Source organism: Sminthopsis crassicaudata, chromosome 2, assembly GCF_048593235.1.
Source record: "Sminthopsis crassicaudata isolate SCR6 chromosome 2, ASM4859323v1, whole genome shotgun sequence".
In the NCBI taxonomy this organism is placed as follows: Eukaryota; Metazoa; Chordata; class Mammalia; order Dasyuromorphia; family Dasyuridae; genus Sminthopsis; species Sminthopsis crassicaudata.
Window position 1 is genome coordinate 557,962,079 of NC_133618.1, and position 27,720 is coordinate 557,989,798.

Here is a 27,720-nt window from a genome sequence, read left to right on the forward strand (position 1 = left end):
ATAATCCATTTATTCCTATACTCTCAAGAGTTTTTAGTAGGAATGGATGTTGGATTTTGTCAAATGCTTTTTCTGCATCTATTGAGATGATCATATGGTTCTTATTAATTTGATTATTAATATGGTCAATTATATTAATAGTTTTCCTAATATTAAACCAGCCCTGCATTCCTGGAATAAATCCTACTTGATCATAGTGTATTATCTTGGAGATGATTTTCTGAAGTCTTTTTGCTAATATCTTATTTAAAATTTTAGCATCAATATTCATTAAGGAGATTGGTCTATAATTTTCTTTCTCAGTTTTCAATCTACCAGGTTTAGGTATCAGTACCATGTCTGTGTCATAAAAGGAGTTTGGTAGGACTCCTTCATCCCCTATTTTTTCAAATAATTTATATAACATTGGGGCTAATTGTTCTTTAAATGTTTGGTAGAATTCACATGTGAATCCATCTGGCCCTGGGGATTTTTTCCTGGGGAGTTGATTAATAGCTTGTTCTATTTCTTTTTCTGAAATGGGACTATTTAAGCAATTTATCTCCTCCTCTGTTAATCTAGGGAGCCTATATTTTTGGAGAAAGTCATCCATTTCACTTAAGTTATCAAATTTATTGGCATAAAGTTGGGCAAAGTAACTCCTTATTATTTCTCTAATTTCCTCTTCATTGGTGGAAAGATCCCCCTTTTCATTTGTAAGACTATCAATTTGATTTTCCTCTTTCTTTTTTTTGATCAAATTTACCAAAGGTTTATCTATTTTATTGGCTTTTTCATAAAACCAACTCTTGGTTTTATTTATTAATTCAATAGTTTTTTTACTTTCAATTTTATTGATTTCTCCTTTTAATTTTTGTATTTCGAGTTTAATTTTTGGCTGGGGGTTTATAATTTGGTCTTTTTCTAGCCTTTTAAGTTGTAAGCCCAATTCGTTAATCTTCTCTTTCTCAATTTTCTTCAAATAAGCCTCTAAAGATATAAAATTTCCCCTTATTACTGCTTTAGCTGCATCCCAAAGATTTTGATATGATGTCTCATCATTATCATTATCTTGGGTGAAATTGTTAATTGTTTCTATAATTTGCTCTTTCACCCAGTCATTCTTTAAGATGAGATTATTCAGTTTCCAATTACTTTTTGGTCTATTTACCCCTAACTTTTTACTGAATGTAGCTTTTATTGCATTGTGATCTGAGAAGAAGGCATTTATTATTTCTGCCTTCCTACATTTAATTTTGAGATCTTTATGTCCTAATATATGGTCAATTTTTGTATAGGATCCATGAACTGCTGAGAAGAAAGTATATTCCTTCCTATTGCCATTCAGTTTTCTCCAAAGGTCTATCATACCTAGTTTTTCTAATGTTCTATTTACTTTTTTAATTTCTTTCTTGTTTGTTTTGTGGTTTGATTTGTCTAAATCTGAGAGTGCAAGGTTGAGATCTCCCACTATTATAGTTTTACTGTCTATTTCTTCTTGCAGTTCTCTTAACTTTTCCTTTAGAAAGTTAGATGCTATACCACTTGGTGCATATATGTTTAGTATTGATATGGCTTCATTATTTATGCTACCTTTCAGCAGGATATAGTTTCCTTCCTTATCTTTTTCAACGAGATCTACTTCTGCTTTTGCTTGATCTGAGATAAGGATAGCTACCCCTGCTTTTTTGGCTTTACCTGAAGCATAATAGTCTCTGTTCCAACCTTTTACCTTTGCTCTGTATGTATCTCCCTGCTTTAAGTGTGTTTCCTGTAGGCAACATATTGTAGGGTTCTGCTTTTTGATCCAATCTGCTATCTGTCTCCGTTTGATGGGATCGTTCATCCCATTTACATTTACAGTTAAAATTACTAATTCTGTATTTCCTGCCATCGTATTATACCCAGATTATGCTTTTTTTCCCTTGACCCCCCTGATTCCCCTCCCCGATATTTAATTTACAGACCCCCCCTTGTGACGCGCAACCCTCCCTCTTTTTTTTTTTTTTTTTTTTAAGGATCCCTCCCCTCTCCCTCCAAGTCCCTTCACTTATTCTCCTTTTCCTTTTCCCTTTTCCTCTCCCCCCTTTTAATGAGGTGAGAGAAAATTCTCTGAAAAACAAATATGTTAATTATTTACTCTTTGAGCCTCTTCTGATAAGAGTAAGATTCACACAATGATTCTCCCCCTCACTAAGTTCCCTCAGATATGGTGTATTTTCTATGTCTCTTCCTGGGATGTAGTTTCCCTCTTTTTATCATTCCTTCCCCTTTTTCTGAACCGACCTCCTTCCCTTTACTACACCCCCCTTTTTTTTCTTTTATATCAGTAAAATCAAATTATCCTTGAGTATTTTTTATATACCCACAACAGAGTTACAGTTCTCAAGGGTTCTGTGTACCTTTTTCTGTTTCTCTTCAGTCTTGTGGATGTAGATCATATTTTTTGTTTAAGTCTAGTTTTTTTCTTAGAAACATATAGAATTCCTCTGTTTCATTGAATGACCATCTTCTTCCATGGAAAAAGATGCTAAACTTAGCTGGGTAGTTCATTCTTGGTTGCAGTCCTTGATCTTTTGCCTTACGGAATATCAGGTTCCAGGCCCTTCTATCTTTTAATGTGGAGGCAGCCAGATCTTGTGTGACCCTTATTGTGGCACCTTGGTATTTAAATTGTTTTTTTCTAGCTGCTTGCAGGATTTTCTCCTTTGTGTGGTAATTCTGCAGCTTAGCCACAATATTCCGTGGTGTTCTTTTTTTAGGGTCTATTTCAGAAGGAGTTCGATGAATTCTTTCAACATCTACTTTCCCTTCTGTTTCTATTATCTCTGGACAGTTCTCTTTGATAATTTCCTGTAAAATAGAATCTAGGCTCTTTTTTTGGTCATAGTTTTCTGGAAGTCCAATAATCCGCAGATTATCTCTCCTAGATCTATTTTCCAGGTCTATAGATTTTCCCAGTAAGTATTTGACGTTGTTCTCCAGCTTCTCATTTTTTTTGTTTTGTTTGACTGATTCTTGGGTTCTCTGTGAATGATTCATTTCTATTTGTTCCATCCTGACTTTTAAGGAGTTATTTTCTTCTTTCACAGTTTTTAGTTCTTTTTGTAAATGCCCAATTTCGTTTTTAAATGAATTATTTTGCTCTATTGAATTTTTTTCCATTTCCCTAATTTTTTTTTTGAGAATTATTTTCTTTTTCCAATTCAGAAATTCTATTTTCTTGAGACTTTTTTATCTTTTCCAATTCAGAAATCCTACTTTCCTGTGTTTTTTAACCTTTTCTAATTCACTAATTTTGTTTCCCTGCATCTCCTGTGAATTCTTTATTTTTTCCAACTCCAATTTCAGGACGTTGTTATTCTCTATCATAACTTCCCTTTCCTTTCCCCATTTTTCTTCGATCTCCCTCAATTTTTTAAGAGCTTCTTCTAGGAGAGAGTTATGTGATGGGGGGCAGGAATCGTTCCCCTTTAGGTTGTTGTCTGCTGATTCTCTGCTGTTAACTTCCTCGGGGTTGGATACCTGCTCTTTCTCTGTATAGAAGGAATCTATAGTTTTTCTAGCTTTTTTGCTCATATTTAAAAAAATGTTTTGGGGTCTGTCCCTGGGGTAGGAAATTATTTACTTCTTTACCAGCTTCCTCCCAGACTGGATGGATGCAGCGGCCCCTGCGCCTGAGCTAAGAGAGAGCTCTGGGAGAGAGTTCCCCATCCCCTCCCTGGAAGTGCCTCAGAGGTGATTAGCACTACTGTGCTTCGAGGGCGTAGAATAGTGAAGACAGCACGAAGCCCAGCCTATGTGTCCGGGTGGGGAGTGGATGTCTTCAGCAGGTGACGTGAGAAGCCCCTGTGCTCAAACTGGAAGTGTCTGCCAGAAACCGCGGTCCCTAGTTCAAAGGTTCCGCTTCTCTGGGACTTCCTGGAGCTGAGTTCCACTCCCTCCAGCTAAGCTAGGCAGTGTGTGTTGCCTTGGTCCGTATCCACCCACTTGTCAATCTCTTAACTATTCTCAGGAGGTAGCTGAGGCCACACCCCCTGGTGCCAAGAGTTCTGCTGAGTCACCCCCAGGATCGGGGAAAATCTAATTTGAGTTTTAAAATATTTTGGCTTTCTCTTCTGAACTGCTAAATAATTAGCAGAGAAGAGCTAACAGCCTGTGCCAGATTCCTTTACCTCAGTGGCTTCTCTAATCCCAGAGCCCTTCCCAGCGCAATGGGCGCAGTGTGCCCCTACCCCACCATCTGTGCTGGTCTCTCTTATTCCTCCCCTGAGAACTGACCTTCTCTGTTGAAACTCCAGATTCTCTTCAGCTGGTAAGTCGTGCTTCCAGTCCTTGTGGTATCTGTCAGTCCTGAGCTAATTCTGAGACTTAATTTATCTAATTGGTTGTGAGGGAGTGAGGACGTTCACTGAGTCGTGTGTTTCTTCTCCGCCATCTAGCATCTAAATTCTTAAAAGAGAAATTAAGAGTGCTGCAAGAAGAAATAGACAGCAAAACTATAATAGTGGGAGATCTCAACGTTGCACTCTCTGAATTAGATAAATCAAACCACAAAATAAATAAGAAAGAAGTCAAAGAGGTAAATAGAATACTAGAAAAGTTTGATGTGATAGATCTTTGGTGAAAGCTAAATGGAGATAAAAAGGAGTATACTTTATTCTCAGCAGTTCATGGAACCTATACTAAAATTGACCATATACTAGGACATAAAACCCTCAAAATCAAATGCAGTAAGGCAGAAATAGTAAATGCATCCTTTTCAGACCACAGTGCAATTAAAATTACATTTAATAAAAAGCCAGGGGAAAATAGACCAAAAATAATTGGAAACTAAATAAGCTTATACTAAAGAATGATTGGGTAAAACAGCAAATCATAGACAATAACTTCACCCAAGAAAATGACAATAATGAGACATCATACCAGAATGTGTGGGATACAGCCAAAGCAGTAATAAGGGGAAGCTTTATATCTCTACAAGCCTACTTGCATAAAATAGAGAAAGAGAGGGCCAACGAATTGGGCTTACAACTAAAATTGCTAGAAAAGGAACAAATTAAAAACCCCCAGACAAACACAAAACTTGAAATTCAAAAAATAAAAGGTGAGATTAATAAAATTGAAAGTAAAAAAACTATTGAATTAATTAATAAAACTAAGAGTTGATTCTATGAAAAAACCAACAAAATAGACAAACCCTTAGTAAACCTGATTTAAAAAAGGAAAGAGAAAAAGCAAATTGGTAGTCTTGAAAATGAAAAGGGAGAACTCACCACTAATGAAGAGGAAATTAGAACAATAGTTAGGAGCTACTTTGCTCAACTTTATGCCAATAAATTCGATAACTTAAATGAAATGGAAGAATACCTTCAAAGATGTAGCTTGCCCAGAATAACAGAGGAAGAAGTAAGTAGTCTAAATAGTCCCATCTCAGAAAAAGAAATAGAACAAGCTATTAACCAACTCCCTAAGAAAAAATCCCCAGGACCAAATGGATTTACATGTGAATTCTACCAAACATTTAAAGAACAATTAACTCCAATGCTATATAAATTATTTGAAAACATAGGGATTGAAGGAGTCCTACCAAATTCCTTGTATGACACAGACATGGTACTGATACCTAAACCAAGTAGATTGAAAACTGAGAAAGAAAACTATAGACCAATTTCCTTAATGAATATTGATGCTAAAATCTTAAATAAAATATTAGCAAAAAGACTTCAGAAAATCATACCCAGGATAATACACTATGATCAAGTAGGATTTATACCAGGAATGCAGGGCTGGTTTAATATTAGGAAAATTATTAATATAATTGACCATATTAATAATCAAATTAACAAAAACCATATGATCATCTCAATAGATGCAGAAAAAGCATTTGATAAAATCCAACATCCATTCCTACTAAAAACGCTTGAGAGTATAGGAATAAATGGACTATTCCTTAAAATAATAACGAGCATATATTTAAAACCATCAGTAAACATCATATGTAATAGCGATAAATTAGAACCTTTCCCTGTAAGATCAGGAGTGAAACAAGGTTGCCCACTATCACCATTACTATTCAATATAATACTAGAAATGCTAGCCTTGGCAATAAAAGTCGAGAAAGAGATTCAAGGAATTAGAGTAGGAAATGAGGAAATCAAACTATCACTCTTTGCAGATGACATGATGGTATACTTAGAGAACCCCAAAGACTCTGCTAAAAAGCTATTAGAAATAATTCAGAATTTTAGCAAACTTGCAGGATACAACATAAATCCACATAAATCCTCAGCATTTTTATACATTACCACCACAATCCAACAGCAAGAGATACAAAGAGAAATTCCATTCAAAATAACGATCGATAGTATAGAATATTTGGGAATATATCTACCAAAGGAGAGTCAGGAATTATATGAGCAAAATTATGAAACACTTGCCACAAAAATAAAGTCAGATTTATATAATTGGAAAGACATTAAGTGCTCTTGGATAGGCCAAGCAAATATAATTAAGATGACAATACTCCCTAAACTAATCTACTTATTTAGTGCTATACCAATCAGATTCCCAAGAAACTATTTTAATGACCTAGAAAAAATAACAACAGAATTCATATGGAACAACAAAAGGTCAAGAATTTCAAGGGAAATAATGAAAAAAAAATTAAATGAAGGTAGTCTAGCTGTACCTGATCTAGAATTATATTATAAAGCAACAGTCACCAAAACCATTTGGTATTGGCTAAGAAATAGACTAGTTGATCAGTGGCATAGGTTAGGTTCACAGGGCAAGATAGTGAATAAAAATAGCAATCTAGTGTTTGACAAACCCACAGATCCCAAATTTTGGGATAAGAATTCATTATTTGACAAAAACTGCTGGGAAAACTGGAAATTAGTATGGCAGAAACTAGGCATGGACCCACATTTAACACCACATACTAAGATAAGATCAAAATGGGCCCAAGATTTTGGCATAAAGAACAAAATCATGAATAAATTGGAGGAACATGGAATTGTTTACCTCTCAGACTTGTGGAGGAGGAAGGAGTTTGTGTCCAAGGGAGAACTAGAGAGCATTATTGATCACAAAATAGAACATTTTGATTACACCAAATTAAAAAGCTTTTGTGCAAACAAAACTAATGCAAACCAGATTAGAAGGGAAGTAACAAATTGGGAAAACATTTTTACAGTTAAAGGTTCTGATAAAGGCCTCATCTCCAAAATATACAGAGAATTGACTTTAATTTATAAGAAATCAAGCCATTCTCCTATTGATAAATGGTCAAAGGATATGAATAGACAATTTTCAGATAATGAAATTAAAACTATTTCCACTCATATGAAAGAGTGTTCCAAATCACTATTGATCAGAGAAATGCAAATTAAGACAACTCTGAGATATCATTACATACCTGTCAGATTGGCTAAGATGACAGGAACAAATAACGATGAATGTTGGAGGGGATGTGGGAAAACTGGGACACTGATGCATTGTTGGTGGAGTTGTGAAAGAATCCAACCATTCTGGAGAGCAATCTGGAATTATGCCCAAAAAGTTATCAAAATGTGCATACCCTTTGGCCCAGCAGTGTTACTACTGGGCTTATATCCCAAGGAATTACTAAAGAAGGGAAAGGGACCTGTATGTGCCAAAATGTTTGTGGCAGCCCTTTTCATAGTGGCTAGAAACTGGAAAATGAATGCATGTCCCTCAATTGGAAAATGGTTGGATAAATTATGGTATATGAATGTTATGGAATATTACTTTTCTGTAAGAAATGACCAACAGGAGGATTACAGACAGGCTTGGAGAGATTTACATCAACTGATGCTGCGTGAAATGAGCAGAACTAGGGGATCATTATATACTTCAACAATGATACTGTATGAGGATGTATTCTGATGGAAGTGGAAATCTTCAACATAGAGAAGAGCTAATCCAATCCCAATTGATCAATGATGGACAGAATCAGCTACATCCAGAAAAGGAACACTGGGAAATGAGTGTAAACTGTGAGCATTGTTATTTTTTTGTTTATTTGTTTTGTTTTATTTTATTTTGTTTCTCTTCCCAGATTATTTTTACCTTTCGAATACAATCCTTCCTTTGCAACAATAACAACAACAACAACAAAATTCGGTTCTGCACATATATATTGTACCTAGGATATACTATAAGATATTTAATATGTATGGGAATGCCTGCCATCTAGGGGAGGGCCTGGAGGGAAGGAGGGGAAAACTCGGAACAGATGGGAGTACAAGGGATAATGTTGTAAAAAAAAAAAAAAAAAATCTACCTATGCATATGTACTGTCAAAGAAAATGTTATAATTATAAAAATTAATAAAAAAAAATAAAAATAAAAAAATAAAATAAAATAAAATAAAATCATGTTTTCGGGTAGTCCAATGATTCCTAAGTTGTCTCTCCTTAATTGGTTTTCCTATTCAATTGTTTTTAATAGAACTTAATTTATGACTTCAAGTTGTATATATATATATATATATATATATATATATAGAGAGAGAGAGAGAGAGAGAGAGAGAGAGAGAGAGATACACACACACACACACACACACACACACACACACATATATATATTTGTACACTTTATTTCTAAAATGATATTTATCTTTGTTTTAAAATTTCATGACTTTTATTGGTGGTATATAGAAAGGCCAATAATTTTTATTTTTTACCTAACTTTTCTATTATTTTGCTTAATATCTTCATTGATTTTCTTCACTTTTCTAGCTATGCCACATTTTTACTAATATTTTATTTGTTTTTATTTTATTTTTAATTTATAAATATTTTCCTTTCTGATCATATAATTAGATAGTTATAGACATTCCTGAGCTCATGTCAGGCAGCCTATTATAATAGGAAAAAATATTGTACCTGGAATAAAGAGAATCTCAACTTTCAATTTTGTCCCTGATTCAGTCCCTAACTGAATAAGTATAGGCAAATGGTTTAAATTCTATAATTATCAGTTTCTCCCTCTGAAAATCAAGAGAGCTATAGTACTTTTTAAAAATAATATGGTGATAAACAATATAATACATAGAAAACATTTTTCAAACTTCAAAGTGGTATAAAACTTCTATTGTTATTTCAAATCATGAAATAAGGACACTTGCTTAATCCTACTCTAAATAAGAAAAATTATAAGATTTTCCTTTTATATAAAATATTAGTTCTTGGTTTCATATATAGATCTTCCATTACATTACAGTAAAATGCTTTCATTTAAAATATATATCCTTTTTTTAAAATCACAATTATATTTTATTTAAAAGTTTCTTCCAGTCATATAATCATAATTCCTCAGTATTTTACAATTAAAATGTCTTATTATGCAAATTAATTTCCTCTTTTAATTATACTAGCATTATTAATGTAAATACTTCTACATTATAATAAATGCTTTTTGTTGTAATTCTGCATTCATTTACCTATATTTTATATATTACTTTCATGTATATTTCTCCAAAGATATTGTTCAATGGTACTCTTTCTCTTCCTTTTCCTTCTCTGGTTTAGATTCAGAAACACCTGTTTTTGTTTTCTTATACAAAAAACTAGTAGAGTGTTGTATTATTAAATTTTAAAGAAATTAAAATAGCTTTGAAAATTATAGGATCATAGATTTAGATTTACAAGAGACCTTAAAGGTGATCTACTTTAATCCTTTCATTTTACTGTATAGAAAATTGAAATCTAAAGAAGTTATTATACCAAATAGCAAAGTTAGGATTCAAATCCAAATCTATACATTAGTGGCAAGCTCAATTTATTTTTTTTGATATTGCTTTATTGAAATTATCTATTTCTCTTTTATCAGTTCAACAAGATGGTCACAGATCCATGAGATAAAAAGGAAGCAATGAAATACCTTGAGCAATTTTTTTTTTTTAAGTAGATGTGAAAATTGAGGCCAAAAAAGGCCAACTCCTTTGTCAAAATTTGCATAGGTAGTACATTACATAGTTAAAATTCAAATCCACGGCAATTCCTCATATTCACTTTTTTTACAATATCAATTTTGCTGCCATATAATTATTAAATAATATAATTTTATAATAATTTAATAATAGGGAAGTATAGTTTATCTGGATCTATGATTTCATCAGTGAAAATAGCTTTCAATGAGGAATTGCTTTCTATAAAATCAGATGTACATCCTTTGTATAGTTTCTGTTTTTATAGAGAAGCCAACAACACTTAGAAATTAAGTAATTTACCTGGATCATATAACCAGTATAAATCAGAACTTGACAATATTTCTCCCTGATACCAAGATCAGATTTACTTGTATTATTAGGTTCTGCCTTTCAGTACTGTTTTTAGTTTCTCCACTAGTTGTGGTTATTCTACACTTGCTTTGAATTGGATCAATTTGATTCTCTCTACCTCTTTTTTTTTTTGAAGTTATATAAACTTAATCTTTTTAATTGCTCTTTTGTTTATCAAATCATTTTAATTTTTACTTTAATTACATTGATTTCACATTTGAACTTAGTGACCATACTTTTGTCTATAGTTTGCTTATTGTTTTCTTGATGATTTTCTATTTTTAGCCTTAAATTTAAATAATTTACTTTCTCTACCTCACTACTGTTAATATAAACATTCAAGGAAATTCCTTGAAATACATATTCTTTGGAAGATCGTGGCAAAATTTGTGATTTCCTAGTCATCAATGCAGAGAAGCAGGGATTGTGCTTGCTCCCATGATTTTCAGCATGAAGTTTTCTGTGATTTTGTCAGACTCCTTTGATAAAGATGAAAATATCATCTGCTACCACATTAATGGTAATTTGAAAAGGCTACAAACCAATAGTAAAGTGGAAAGAGAGTTGGTGCATGACTTTTTGGTCACAAATGATTGTGAACTCTGAAACCTCTGAAGCTGAGATACAAGAGAGTATTAATCACTTCTCTGTTGCTTGTGTTAATTTTGATCTAATAGTTGATGCCATCAGCCAGCCTCACAACTTTATATATGTGGAACCATCAGTTACAACATATATAGAAATTCTGAATGGTTTATACAAGTTCATTTAATTTGGGCATATACCTTCCAACGATGTACACATAGATGGTGAGGTTGATGTCCATATTGTTGGAACTAGGTCAGTGTATGGGAGGCTCTGAAAAAAAAAAGTGGAAGAGATAAAAGGTATTAGGCTGCCTGATAAACTGAAGGTTTACAGAGGCATTGTGCTGAATTAATTGTTTTTATGCTTCTGAAACCTAGGCAGTATACCAGCACCATGCCAGAAAATTTACTTTCTTCCATTTGAATTGTCTTAGAAAGATACTGAAGATCATTAAGTAAGACAAGTTAGATACTAAGGCTCTTTCTCAAGTTGAACTACCAAGTATTCAAATTCTATTGCAGAGAATGCAACTCAGATGAGCTGGGCATGTAGTTCTAACGCCAAATTGAATAAAGGATTGTTTTACAGAGAACTCACAAAAGGCAAGAGCTCAAATTTGGAACTATGTTCAAAAAGTTATCAAACTGTGCATACTCTAATTCATCAATGTCTCTATTGGGCCTATATTCCAAAGAGATCTTAAAGGAAGGAAAGGGACCCACATGTGCAAAAAATGTTTGTGTCAGCCCTTTTCGTGGCAAGTGGCAAGGAAATGGAAACTGAGTGGATGACCATCAGTTGGAGAATGGCTGAATAAATTATGGCATATGAATGTTATGGAATGTTATTGTTATTTAAGAAACAATCATGAGGATGATTTTAGAGAGACCTGGAGAGTCTTACATGAACTGATGCTAAGTGAAATGAGCAGAACCAGGAGATCTCTGTACATGGTTACATCAATATTATATGATGATCAATTCTGATAAATGTGACTCTTAGATGCCAGCTCCAATGATGTGATGAAGAGAGCCATCTACATTCAGAGAAATGACTGTGAGAATTGAATGTGGATCATAACATACCATTCTCACTCTTCTTGTTTTATTGCATTCTGTTTTCTTGCTCACTTATTTTCTTTTTTGATCTGATTTTTCTTATTCAGCATCAAAATTGTATAAATATGTTACACATATTGGATTTAACATATATTTTAAAATGTTTAACAATATTGGGTTGCTTGCCATTTGAAGGGGTGGAGGGAAGGAAGGAAAAATCGGAAACAAAAGGCTATGCAAGGTCAATGTTGCCAAATTATCTGTGCCTATATTTTTTAAAATAAAAAGCTTTAAAAATTAAAAATGGTCTTCCCTGAAAATCTTTGGAATCAATTGTGAAATATGGGAAACCCTTGGAGAGGACCATGCAGCAAGGTATGCCTGCATCAAGAAAGGGACAATGCAATATGAAAAATGGAGAACTCCAGTAGCTCTCAAACATATCACATTTGCCAATATGAGGGGGGGAAAAAGAAAAAAAGAGAGAGTGATAAATGTTGGAAAGGATGTGGAAAAATTGGGACTTTAATATGTTTTTGGTGGAGTTGTGAACTGATAACCATTCTGTAGAGCAATTTGAAGTAATGTCCAAAGGATATATACTCTTTGACAAGCAATATTACTTTGAGATCTACATTGCAAAGAAATAACAAAAAAGGAAAATGACTTTAATGTGCAAAATATTTATGGCATCCCTTTTTGTCTTGACAAAATATTGGAAAATGAGAGTATGCCCATCAATTGGGGAATAGCTAAAGAAGTCATGATATATAAATGTAATGTAATACTATTGTACAATAAAGAAATGATGAATAGGCAGATTTTTAATTTTTTTTATTGTAGTAAGTTTATTTATTTTAATACACATTGATTTATGAATCATGTTGAGAAAGAAAAATCAAAGCAAAAGGGAAAAAAATCATGGGAGAGATTTAAAAAAAAAAACAGAAAAAAGAAGTGAAAATAGCATGTGTTGATTTACATTCATTCTTCTTTGTTCTTTTTTTCTGGATGCAGATGGTATTTTCTGTCCAAAGTCTATTGATATTGCTTTGGGATCACTCAACCACTGTGAAGAACCAAGCTTTTCATAGCTGATCACACAACCTTTTTGTTGTTGTTGTTGTTGTTGTTATTGTGTACAATGTATTATCTGTTTCACTCAGCATCAGTTCATATAAGTCTTTCCAAGCCTTTCTATAATCAACTTGTTCATTATTTTTACAAAGCAATAATATTCCATTACCTTCATATACCACAGCTTGTTCAGCCATCCCCCAATTGATGGTCATCTACTCCTTTTCCTATTTTTGCTAGTTCAAAAGAGTTGTTATAATTATTTTTGCACATGTAGGTCCTTTTCCCTCCTTTATGATTTCCTTGGGATATAGACCCAAAATGGGCATTGCTGGGTCAAAAGGCATCTACAGTTTCATAGCCCTTTGGGCATAGTTCCAGACTGATCTCCAGAATGGTTAGATCATTTCACAACTGTACCAACAATGCATTAGTGAACCAGTTTTCCCACATTCCCGCCAACATTTATCATTATTTTCTCCTGTCATCTTAGTCAATCTGAGAGGTGTGAGGAGGTACCTCGGAGTTGTTTTGATTTGTATTTCTCTAATCAATAGTGATGTAGAGCACATTTTCATATAATTATAAATAGCTTTAATTTCATATGAAAATTGCCTATTTGTATCATTTGACCATTTATAAGTTGGGGAGTATTCTTATAAGTTTTATACAGTTTTTATATATTTTAGAAATGAGATCTTTATAAGGAATATTGGATGAAAAGATATTTCCCCAGCTTTGTTTTTCTCTTTTAACCTTGTTTCTGTTGGTTTTGTTTGTGTAAAATATTTTTAATATAATGTAACCAAAGTTGTCCATTTTACCTTTTATAATGTTCTCTAGTTCATTTTTAGTCCATTTAGTTCATTTTCCTCCACGCTCCAAAGATCCTTATAGGAAAATTATCACTTGTTCTCCTAATTTGTTTATGGTATCATCCTTTATACCCAAATCTTGTATCTATTTTGACTTTGTTTTGGTATAGGGTGTGAGATGTAGGTCCAATTGTTTTTTAGTCTATCTTTTCCTGGCGCTTTATTGAATATAATTTTTATTACTGTGGTCTGAAAAGGAAACATTTGCATTCGGATTATGAGATTTTTATGCCCTAATACATGGTCAATTTTTGTATAGGTGCCAGGTAAAGGTATATTTCTTTCTGTCTCTATTCAATTTTCTCGAAAGGTTTATCATATCTAGATTTTCTAGGATCTTATTAACCTCCTTAGTTTCTTTCTAGTTTATTTTGTGGTTAGATTTTTCTGCTTCTAGAGGTCTCTTACTAGAATTATTTTGCTGTTTGTTTCTTATTGTAAATGGTTTAAAATCTTCTCTAGGAATTTGCCTGCTCTTTCACTTGGTGCATACATATTTAGTATCATCACTCTGCTATTTGCTTCTGTTTTATGAGAAGTTTCATCCCATTAACATCAACAATTATGACTACCAGCTTTGTATTTCCCTCCATTCTATTTTCTCCCTGTATATGCTTTTTGTTTTTTCCACTTTGTCCTTAGTTCTGTATTTTTTAACTCACCCATCTACCACCATATCTCCTATTACCCCTTCCCCCTTCTCTTAGTAGTGTTTTTAAGCCACTCCATCCATTACCTTATCTACTATCATCTCTTCCCCCCTTCTCTTACCTTTTCCCTCTTTTGTTTCTGCCCTCCCTTCTATCCTGTCCCTCACTTTTCTTTTCCTTTTTCTTCTACTTCTTTATAGGATTAGATAATTTTCTATACTTAATTGAATGACTAAGTTATTCCCTCCTAAAGCCAAAACTAATGAGATCAAGTTTCAGACAATATTAATCCCCTTTCCTTTTTTTCCCTTCATTTGTAATAGTTCACATAAAGGGGTGCAAAAGATCTAATTGTCCCATTATACCTTCCCTTTCCTCTTTTTTCCAGTACAGACATTTATCACCCCTTAATGTATTCTTTTATGTCATCAAATCAGAGTCAATTCACAACCATACCCTCAGTTCCTGTGATGCCCCCTTTCTATGCTCCAGTCATAGATACAGTTCTTATGAGCTACAGATATTATTTTCCTATCTAGGGATGTAAACAGTTTAGTCATTAAATAATGTATTTTCCAGTTGTTTTTCTTTTATGGTTCTCTTGCTTCTTGTGTTTGTTGATTAATTTTTCTGTTTAGTTCTAGTTTTTTTTTCAATATAAATGATTGAAAGTCTCTTATATCTCTTTAAAATTTTTAAATTAATTTTATAATTATAATTTTTTGACAGTACATATGCATGGGTAATTTTTTTACAACATTATCCCTTGTACTCACTTCTGCTCTGAATTTTCTCCTTCTTCCCTCTACCCCCACCCCTAGATGATAAGCAATCCCATACATGTTAAATGTGTTTTAGCATATCCTAGATACAATATATGTATGCAGAACCGAATTTCTTGTTGCACAGGAAGAATTAGATTCAGAAGGTCAAAGTAACCTGGGAAGAAAGACAATAGTGGAAACAGTTTACACTCAATTCCCAGTGTTCCTTTTTAGGGTGTAGCTGATTCTGTCCATCATTGATCAATTGGAATTGGATTAGCTCTTCTCTATGTTAAAGATATCCACTTCCATCAGAATACATCTTCATACAATATCGTTGTTGAAGTGTATAATGATCTCTGGTTCTGCTCATTTCACTCAGCATCAGTTCATTTAAGTCTCTCCAAGCCTCTGTATTCATCCTGCTGGTCATTTCTTATAGTGAAATAATATTCCATAACATTCATATACCATAATTTATCCAACCATTCTCCAATTGATGGGCATCCATTCATTTTCTAGTTTCTAGCCACTATGAAAAGGGCTGCCACAAACATTTTGGCACACACAGGTCCCTTTCCCTTTTTTAGTATTTCTTTGGGATATAAGCCCAGTAGTAGCACTGCTGGATCAAAGGGTATGCACAGTTTGAAAACTTTTTGGGCATAATTCCAAATTGCTTTCCAGAATGGTTGGATTTTTTCACAACTCCACCAACAATGCATCAATGTCCCAGTTTTCCCACAGCCCCTCCAACATTCGTTATTTGTTCCTGTCATCTTAGCCAATCTGACAGGTGTGTAATGATATCTCAGAGTTGTCTTAATTTGCATTTCTCTGATCAATAATGATTTGGAACACTCTTTCATATGAGTGGAAATAGTTTCAATTTCATCATCTGAAAATTGTCTATTCATATCCTTTGACCATTTATCAATTGGAGAATGGCTTGATTTCTTATAGAGTCAATTCTCTGTATATTTTGGAAATGAGGCCTTTATCAGAACCTTTAACTGTAAAAATATTTTCCCAATTTGTTATTTCCCTTCTAATCTTGTTTGTAAAAAAGCTTTTTAATTTGATGTAATCAAAATTTTCTATTTTGTGATCAATAATGAAATCTAGTTTTCCTTTGGTCACAAATTCCTTCTTCCTCCACAAGTCTGAGAGGTAAACTATCCTGTGTTCCTCTAATCTATTTATGATCTCATTCTTATTTTTTTCCCCTGAGGCTAGCATTAAGTGACTTGCCCAGGGTCACACAGCTAGGAAGTGTTAAGTGTCTGAGACCAAATTTGAACTCAGGTCCTCCTGAATTCAGAGATGGTGCTCTATCCACTGTGCCAGCTAGCTGCCCCTATGATCTCATTCTTTATGCCTAAATCATGGACCGATTTTGATCTTATCTTGATATATGGTGTTAAGTGTGAGTCCATTTCTAATTTCTGCCATACTAATTTCCAGTTTTCCCAGCAGTTTTTGTCAAATAATGAATTCTTATCCCAAAAGTTGGGATCTTTAGGTTTGTCGAACACTAGATTGCTATAGTTGTACATTATTTTGTCCTGTGAACCTAACCTATTCCACTAATCAACTAGTCTATTTCTTAGCCAATATCAAATGGTTTTGGTGACTGCTGCTTTATAATATAGTTTTAGATCAGTTATGGCTAGGCCACCTTCATTTGATTTTTTTTTTCATTAATTCCCTTGAAATTCTCAACCTTTTGTTCTTTCATATGAATTTTGTTATTTTTTCTAGCTTATTAAAATAGATTCTTGGGAGTCTGACTGGTATAGCACTAAATAAATAGATTAGTTTGGGGAGTATTGTCATCTTTCTTATATTCACTTGGCCTATCCAAGAGCACTTAATGTCTTTCCAATTATTTAAATCTGACTTTATTTTTGTGGCAAGTGTTTCATAATTTTGCTCATATCATTCCTGACTTTTCTTTGGTAGATAGATTCCCAAATATTTTATACTCTCAATAGTTGTTTTGAATGGAATTTCTCTTTGTATATCTTTTGCTGTTGGATTTTGTTGGTGATATATAAGAATGCTGAAGATTTATGTGGATTTATTTTAAATCTAGTAACTTTGCTAAAGTTCTGAATTATTTCTAATAGCTTTTTAGCAGAGTCTTTGGGGTTCTCTAAGTATACCATCATATTATCTGCAAAGAGTGATAATTTAGTTTCCTTATTACCTACTCTTATTCCTTTCATCTCTTTCTTGACTCTTATTGCCGAGGCTAGCAATTCTAGTACAATATTGAATAGTAATGGTGATAGTGGGCAACCTTGTTTCATTCCTGATCTTATTGGGAAAGGTTCCAGTTTATCTTCATTACATATGATGCTTACTGACAGTTTTAAATATATGCTCGTTATTATTTTAAGAAATAGTCCATTTATTCCTATACTCTCAAGTGTTTTTAGTAGGAATGGATGTTGGATGTTATCAAATGCCTTTTCTGCATCTATTGAGATGATTATATGGTTTTTGTTAATTTGATTATTAATATGGTCAATTATACTAATAATTTTCCTAATATTAAACCAGCCCTGCATTCCTGGTATAAATCCTACTTGATCATAGTGTATTATCCTAGGAATGATTTTTTGAAGTCTTTTTGCTAATATCTTACTTAAAATTTTAGCATTGATATTCATTAAGGAGATTGGTCTATAGTTTTCTTGCTCAATTTTCAAACTACCTTGTTGAGGTATCAGTACCATGTCTGTGTCATAAAAGGAGTTTGGTAGGACTCCTTCATTTTCTATTTTTTTCAAATAGTTTATATTTCATTGTGGCTAATTGTTCTTTAAATGTTTGGTAGAATTAACATGTAAATCTATCTGGTCCTGGGGATTTTTTCTTTGGGAGTTGATTAATAGCTTGTTCTATTTCTTTTTTCTGAAATGGTACTATTTAAGTAATTTACTTCCTTCTCTATTAATCTGGAAAGCCTATATTTTCTATTTCACTTAGGTTATCAAATTTATTGGCATAAAGTTGGGCAAAGTAACTCCTTATTATTGCTCTAATTTCCTCTTCATTGATGGAAAGTTCCCCCTTTTCATTTTTAAGATTAACAATTTGATTTTCCTCTTTCCTTTTTCTGATCAGATTTACCAAAGGTTTGTCTATTTTATTGTTTTTTTCATAAAACCAACTCTTAGTTTCTAAATTTCTCCTTTTAATTCTAGAATTTCAATAGTATTTGGTTGGGGTTTTTTAATATGGTCTTTTTCTAGCTTTTTAATTTGCAAGCCCAATTCATTGATCTTCTCTTTCTCTATTTTATTCAAGTAAGCCTCTAAAGATATAAAATTTCCCCTTATTACCGCTTTAGCTGCATCCCACAAATTTTGATGTCTCATCAATGTCATTATCTTGAGTGAAATTATTAATTGTTTCTATAATTTGCTGTTTCACCCAATAATTCTTTAAAATGAGATTATTTAATTTCCAATTACTTTTTGGTCTATTTACTCCTAACTTTTTGTTGAATGTAGTTTTTATTGCATTGTGATCCGAGAAGAAAGCATTTACTATTTCTGGAAGGTCCATCTCTTTTTCTGAAAGATGATGTTAAGTCTCCCTGGATAGTTAATTCTTAGTCATAACCTCTTTCTTAATATTCTAATTGTTTTTGTCTGGAAGCTTGTAGTATTTTTTCCTTGAAATTATACTTTTGGAGTTTCTCAATTAAGTTCCTGGAGTTTTCCTCATGGGATCTCTTTCCAGAGGTGAGAGAGAGATTCACTGAGTATTTCCTTCTCTTTTTCTAGAATATTGGAACAGTTTTCCTTAATTACCTCTTGTAGAATTCTATCCTGACTTTTTTTTTTGATCATGGCCTTCAGGAGAACGAAAAAATTTTAAATTGTCTCTTCTGGTTTAATTTTCCTTGTTGCCTGTTTTGCCAATGAGGTATTTCACGTTTTCTTCTATTTTTTCCATTCTTTTTAGTTTGTTTGACTGATTCTTGCTGTCTCACAAAGTCATTAACTTCCATTTGCCCTGTTCTAATTTTTAATGTGTGATCTTCTTTGGGAATTTTTATATCTTTTTTTCCATTTGTTTTATTCTACTATTTAAGAAATTATTTTCTTCAGACTTTTCCAAACCTTTGACTTTTTTCTTCTGTCTCTCTTATTTGCCTTTTGAATTCTTTAATGAGCATTTTCAAGAAAACTCTTTGGGCTTGAGACTAATTTATTATTTTTTTTATCATTTGCAGTCTTTCCTTCCTTTTTTGAGACCAATTTATATCACTCTTTGAGATTTCTTATGTTCTTATTACATTCTTATGACATTATGTTCTGTCAGAGTTTGTATTTTGGTCTGCCCTGCCACCATAGTAGCTTTCTTTGGTGAAATTTCCTTTCTGTTTTTTTGCTTTCCTTTCCTTTTCTTTTGGTACTTTTGAGTTAGAGCTCTGCATCTGAGGTAAAGGGGTTGATGTTCCAAGCTTCCTGTGTAGCTCTAAGCCTTTGCTGTGAGCATAGGGGTCCCTTGTGTTGTTAAGGGGATAGTTCTGCCTGCTCTCTTCAGGAAACAAGCTGGTTTCCCAGTTTGTCTTCTGAGCTGGGACTGGAAGTTGTCCCACTGATTTGTTCCTCTACTGAGCTAGGACTGAGGGTCTTAGTTACTGATTTGCTTTGATTAAGAACTTCTCAACAGCTTTCTCAAAGTCTATCTGACCTGGGCTGAATATCTTTTCACTCCAGTGAGAACGACCTTTCTTGAAGTTTTTTCAGTCTATCTCCACTGGAGAGCGATTTTATTCCATCAGACTCTGTTCAGAAGTTTGGTTTTATTTGAGTTTTGAGAGAAAGTTGGAGAGATCCAGCAGCTTCCTGACTTTACCCCACCATCTTGACTCCACTTCCCAGAAGTACAAAGAGATTTTTTTTTTAAAAACCTGGAAAGACTTATATGAACTGAGGCAAATTAAAATGAGCAGAACCAAGAAAACATTGTACATAGTATCAGCAACACTATGTAATGACCAACTAACTCAGCTCTTCTTAGCAACACAAGGTTTGAAGATAAATACAAAGGATTCATGAAGAAAAATGTTATCTATAATCAGATAAAAAACTTATATAATCAGAATACAGATCAAAGTTTTTTTTTTCAGAATTACAGTAGTTTAAAAGATATCTAAGACACACAAATTTAGAAAAATCCCCACAACAAATGTTCATACAAAATTATATGTACCCAACTTCTGTTGGAGCTTTCTAAACTCCTAAAGTTCTGTTCAGCCAGTCAGATACATTGTACCTTGCCCCTAACAATGTGATATCATTTTAGTCTTCTTCAAGCACAGAAAACACTGACCATTCCTAATATAAACATTCAAGGATACATTTGCCTCTAAGACCCAGTTTAGATGTATGCCATACATTTTGAAATATTGTTTTATTATTGCCATTATAATTAATATAACTTTTTCTTATATCTATAATTTGGACCTTGACCCACTCACTCTTAAGTGAATCTTTTTTTTGTTTTAGTCTCCACTTAGGTCTGCATATTTTTATTCTATTTCTTTCATTAAGTCCATTTAAATTGCATTATGGTCTATAAAAGTAGAGCTTTAAGTTTTGCTTTTTTGAACATAAGGTCTGGGACTCTAAATTGTGATTGACTTTTGTAAATATCTTTTACACATTTGAATAAAAATAAAATTTCCAGTAAAATCATTTGATATTTCCCAAATACCTATCATATAATTGTGTAGCTTTTGTTCAATTCAGTAACATCTTATTTCTATTACTTCTGGACTTAATATATTCTAAAAGTATGTGTGTTGAAATATTCCTTTATTACTGTTTTTCTTCCTAGATCCTTTTATGATATTTCTAGTAATTCTGTGATAGGTTAAGATTTCTCTACAGAACTTAGTTGTTATGCTGTTGAAGTATATTTATATTTAGTAGAAAGGGAGGAGTTAGTTGCCTTCCTGTTAGAACAATTGATCTGATTATAGAAGGTAAAGGATATATGACAAAGGTAATAAGATATTATTTTTTTCAATGACCTGCAAATACTTGTCTTTGTCCTCTTATCCCTTTAGGAAGCTTCTCTGGTAAAATGGAAAGTTGCCAATGGCTGGCTTAACTTTGACCACAAACTGGTTGCTTTTAAAAGCAAAGTTTGGCAGTCTTGTATATAGTCAGCAGAGTTGAAGAAGGATATGGCTCAGGGAATGTGAATCTTTGCCAAAATGGCATTTTCTTTCCTTCTTTCCAGATAACCTCAATGTATCTATGGGAGGGGGGAGAGAAAGAAATAGAGAGGAGAGAGGGAATCAGGAACATATAATACTCAGAATGAGCAAAGTAATGTTCTGTTATATTCTTTTCCAATGAAACAACATCCTGAATATTGTATTTAGTTCTATGTGCTTCATTTTAGGAAAGATATTACTTATCTGGAGAGCATTCAACAGAAAGAGATCAGAAGGATGAAGAACCTTTAATTTGTGCCATATAAGGATTAGTCGAATAAACTGGGAATGTTTATTTTGGAAATGAGAGAACTTAGAAGAGTCATTATAGCTGTCTTCAACTATTTGAAGACAGCTACATAGAAGATGGATTAGATTAATTACTCCTGGACCCAGAAGTCAGAATTAGAAGCAAAGTTGCAGCAAGACACTTTTTAGTGATAAAGACTTCTAAAAATTACAGCTCTCCAGAAGAGAAATGGGAAGCCTCGGGATGTTTCCCTTCAATAGAGGTCTTCAAGTTAAAGCTGGGTAGATAACTTTTTGGAAATGTTGGTGAATAGCTTCTTAATCAGATTTAGATTGGTGTACATGGCTTTGAGATTCCTTTTAATTTTATCATTCTTTGATTTGTGTGGGTGTAAACCTATAAAACAAAAAAGATAAAAAATTTTAATGTGAAAATATTTGAATGCTAACTTTATTTGTGGTAGCTTTCAATTGTTTATTTAGTTTGGCTCTTCTGTTCCAGGTAAACAGAGAAGATGGATTGGGTGCAAGGATTTTAATACTACATAACTAGCAAATTAGTGATCATACTCTATAAATGTGTCTACTGTTGTTTCTATTCCAAGGAAAAACTAGATACACCCTCTAGTCTACAAACCACCTTCTGTGTAACTAAATGTAAGATTCCAGGATACAGAACTGTCAAATTATCTAATGTTAAATTCTTTAAATTAAAAATGAAAATCAAATGGTGGTATAACATTATCATATCATAAAAGGGCAATATTATATTTATAATATCTTATTATTATTAAATAAAGAGAAACTTTAATATTTCTTTCCTTGCAGGTCAAAGGTGAGATAAAATCAAGATTTATGAGTTAAACAGGTAAGAGGAACACAAACATAAAAAAAAATGTTATCTACTTTACAATGCACAGAAGATCTCAGGAACAAAGAAAATATGCAGAAAATCTTCTCAATCAGCACTTAGATGTTTCTGTGAGGGTGGGTGTTGAGTGGGGGAATAACACTTTAAATTGAAATAATGGCAAGGTTATTCCTCTGCCAACCAGTATTTCCTCTACAAAGTACTAGCTGGTGCCAAAATCATATAATTAAAGAGACAGTAAATGTTTGTTTCTACAAAATTGTACTTCATTACCAAGAATGGAAATATATTTAGCAATAAAAATTGGCTAATATCCCATGGGGCTTTTCCTGAAGATGTGAAAGGTTTAGGAGGAAAGACTAGAGGGAGTAGAGTAAGCAAAAGAGGCATAAAGACAGAGAAAAGGATAGAAGGAAGAGAAGAAAGTAATATGTTTGGAAATTTCACTTTCTGTGAATTTCACATAGGCAAGAAAATAGACTTGATTGCTGAAATACTTATATAAAGAGACTCTCAACAGCGCCTCTGAGGAAAAAAGAATGAGTTATTCTGAAAGTGTTTGCTTACAATCTCCATTTTCTATCTCACTATGACTGTATGATGACTTAATTGTCAGACAGTCTAGAATTTAAGTATAGTTGATATGAAGAAGACCTGAATAAATCTAAAGAAAAGGGTATTTTTCATAAAGACTGTGCCTAGATAATTCTGCAACCCTGTGTTCTGCTGAATTTAAAATTTCAGATGAAAACATTTTTCTCTTGTCTCGAGTAAAAATGACTTCATTTTTTTCATTTTCAGGGACCCTCAAGGGTTCTGTCCCAGAACAAAATGAATAATGATACTTTATTTTTCATCCTACCTTTCTTCCAAAAGTTCACAGTGCTTTTTAGAACTCATCTCATAAATCTTCAAATTAACCCTGAATTGTAAAAAAACAATATTATTGTCCCCACTTTCCAGATGAAAAAGCTGAAAAAGAATAAGAGAAAAGCAACATTTTTTTTTCCTGTTTTGAGGAATTATTTCTGGAGTTAGACATAGTGAGATTCTATTAGTCCTTGATAAGTACTCTGCTTAATCAGTTCATGTTTCATACATATCAGTGTTCATATATGCCAATTACCAATTACCACAGCTGTAAGGTGCTGATTTCCACAGCTGCCAGACTATTTGCCCACCTGTTTTTGTATTTTATACAGCATGCAAACTTTAACTAATTTAACTAAACATTTGCCCAAGTACATGGATTTTTTTAAGAAATAAAAGTATATATTAAAAAGTATCTGTGCATATGTGTATATGAATAAAATATATGTGTGTCTATAATATAATTATGTGACTTTTTAAAGGTAACACATTGAGAAGGGGAGGAATCAGGAAAGTTTTTATGTAAAAGGTAGCAATTGAGTTGAATTTTAAAGGGAAAGAGAGAGTAAAAAGTAAGGAGGTGAGAAGAAAATCCATTCTGGAAACAGATAACCAGCGCAATGACAAAGACAGGCGATGGTGCACAGTGAGACATAACATCAAGTATGCCATTTTGTCTAAATAGCAGAAAGAATGAAGGGGAGTGCTGTGTACAAAGACTAATAAGAAGGGTCCATATCGTAAGGAGCTTTAAATGTCAAAGAGAGGAATTTATATTTGATCCCAGAGATGACAGAGCCTTTGGAGTTTATTGAAAGCTAGGCAATATGGTCAGATCTCTGCTTTAGGAAAATCACTTTGGTTGCTTCCTAGAGGATGTATTAAAATATGTAATGGCTTATGGTAGGCGGAGAAAAAAAAAAAAACTAGTCCAAGCAAGGCTTGATATGTGGAGAGAAGAATATGTAGTCAAGTTATAATGGAGATAAACTGAGATTTGGTAACTGACTTCATATGTGAGACAGATGAGAGAATATAAAGAATGACACCGAAGTTGTATATGAATGAATGAAAAATTATATATGAAATGTTTACTACATGTAAAGCAATATACTAAGCACTAAGCATATATACATATATATATAGAAAAGTAAAACAATTCCTGTTCTCATGAAGATTATATTATAGTGAAGGAAATTATTCCTATAGAAGATTTCAGATCTAAAGGAAAGGTATCATGATCCTTAGGGTCTATGGCAAAATAGCAGGTAATTCTTCTATTTTGATGTCATTATTTTTGATAAAGTCATCTATTTCTGCTTTTAATTCATTTATTAGGACCAAGAACTTTAGTAGCAAGAATTTGATTTTCTTAGTTATCAGTAGCCTAGCACCCAAGGGAGCAGCCACTCAGTTACATTTATATTGAACTTGATTCTAGTAATGATGATTATAGAGGGTGGTTTGGAAACAGCAATATTGGTTTTCTAGAGTGTATTGCCACTCCCAGTGCTCTTGGGTTTACCTGCCTATGAGTGGTAGTCGGTCAGTAATTTGTCTTGTCAATGATAAGAATGGCCCCTTCTGTGCTTAGCAATGACTTTGAGGCCTAGTCTAGAAGTAAAAATAGCTAAGTAGTACAGTGGATAGTGTGCTGGTTCTAGAATTAGGAAGACTCATCTTCCTGGATTCAAATATGAATTTGAATATTTGAATATGAATATTGAATAATAATTTGAAATTATTAGTTTGTGAACCAGGGCAAGTCACTTAACTTTGTTTGCCTTTATTTCCTCATCTCTAAAATGAGCTGGAGAAAGAAATGACAAATCACTCCACTAACTTTGCCAAGAAAACTTCAAATAGAGTCACAAAGGACTGGACATGACTGAAAGAACAGAACAACATTAAGCAAAAACAAATATAATGATCTGAGAACTAATAGAGTTCTCAAAGTTCTTAGATTAACATTCCTACCTTTCTTTTTTGAAATTAAAGGGGATGTGATGATAATGGTTTGACTCGCCTATCAATGCCTCCTATTGTCTCCCCTAGGGGCAATTTGTTGAAATAGCTAGATTAGCTATATGCCCCTGATGGTGCCTCAGATAGTATATGGAATTTGAGGGGAAAAAATGGATTTGGGAGGAAAGATAATGAGTTCCCTCTTGAAAATGATGAATTTAAAATGCCCATCTGATATGTAATTTGAAATATTTAATAGAATGCTGATAATGTGAGATTAGTACTCAAAATACAGTTTTAGGATGGTATGTGTGTATATAGAAATTTCCTATTTAGAAAATCCTTTCTATTAATGCAAATCAGCTACTGTTCTTCAGTTTCTGTTATCTGGAACACTGAAAGATTAGGTAGCTTACTTATGGTCATACAACCAACACTGTTAAGGGCTAAACATAAATTCAAGTCTTCCTAATTGTGCAACAAGAAGAATAACATGTATGCATAGATGAATATAAACTTGAATATCTGCACAAATCTATTATCTAACTATTCCTTAACATATGTGTATACAAATAGGTTTGTGTATATATAATCTATTTATCAATCTATATTAAATCCAAAGCCTCAGACTGAACCCCAATGTGTATATGTGTAGGTGTCCATGCGTGTATATGTGTGTTTGTGTGTGAAACTCAAAACCAGGGGAGAGAAGGCCTGTTTACATACACACAGAAAATAATAAGATGGTGGAAATATAATTATATCTATAAAAATTGATAGATATATGTATTCATACAAATACAAATATGAAATATGATAGAAAAATAGTAATGAAGTATTTACTACCTGTCAGTGATCTATGTATTAGGGATACAAATAGAAAACTCAGAGTCACAACTGACTTCCTAATTGGAAAAGAGCTTAAGTTCATGTTTTAATTCATGATCAATGAAAAACCAGAAGACTTGGTTCTGGTAAGGAAGGTGTTTAGGGAGATGGCAAGACCCTGGGAATCTTCAGCATTGGAAGGACAGATGTTTTCTAGCCAAGATGCTAGTGAATTCAAAGATTTAAGCAGAAGAATTCGTTAATTACTCTAATAGAGAGAAGGATAAGTAGTCAGAGGTGAAAAAGGATAATGTAAAAGCTGAAGTGAAGCTTACAATAAAAAAAAAATAAATAAAACATAAGATCTTGTTAATTGATTCCATCATTTCCTGGAAAATAGAAGAATAAATGGAAGAAGATCAGGTTTTATATTATTGGGCTCAAAAAGTCACTACAAGATGGCATCTGCAGCTTTTGGGATTAAAAAACACTTGCTCCTTGAAAGGAAAAGCTATGTCAAATATGGACAGAATACTAAATAACAGAGACATCACCTATACAGTCAAAGCTGCATTTTTTTCTAGTACCATTATATATTTGAAAGGAAAGGTGGGTGTTGAATTATCAATCCTTTCTATTTGTGGTGCTGGAGAAAACTTTTGAGAGTCCCTTGTACAAGGAGGAGATTAAATAAGTCAATGCTTAAAGAAATTAATTTCAGATATTCAGGAAAATGTAAAATACTAAAACTGAAGCTTCAATACTTTGGTCACGTAATAAGAAGGCATCAAGAAAGACCCTTACATTGAAAAAAAGATTGAGGACAAAAGGAAAAAGGGATGGCAGAGGATGAAATGCATAAATAGTGTCTTGGAAATAACAAATACATTATTTGACCAAACTTTGAGAGATAGTAGAGAATAGAAGGACCTGGCATACTATGATCCAGGGGATCATGAAGAATTGTATATGAATGAACAACATCATCAAAACCAATAACAACAATTAATTGATAGGAGACAGTGCCACAACTTTTTGGAAATTGGCAATGGGATACTTAGGACTGGCTTGAGAACATGAAAAGTCCGTGATTTGCTGCTCTGGCAACAGGAAGTGCTCATTTGTCTTTGGGCTATTATATGTATGTATTTACACACACACGCACACACATATATGTATATATATATATTTTTTCCCTATATTAATGTCTAATTTTTGTGTGTTGGTGACTAGTTTCTTGAAGAATTTGTCAGTGAGAAAAGGAAAACCTGTGAATTCCTACCAATCTTGTTAGAATTAAAGTACAAGCCTTTACTTTATGTTTTTTTGTCATAGGATGTACTAATCAAGTTTAGAGAGTTAAATCTTCACCAGACTAATAATTCACCAG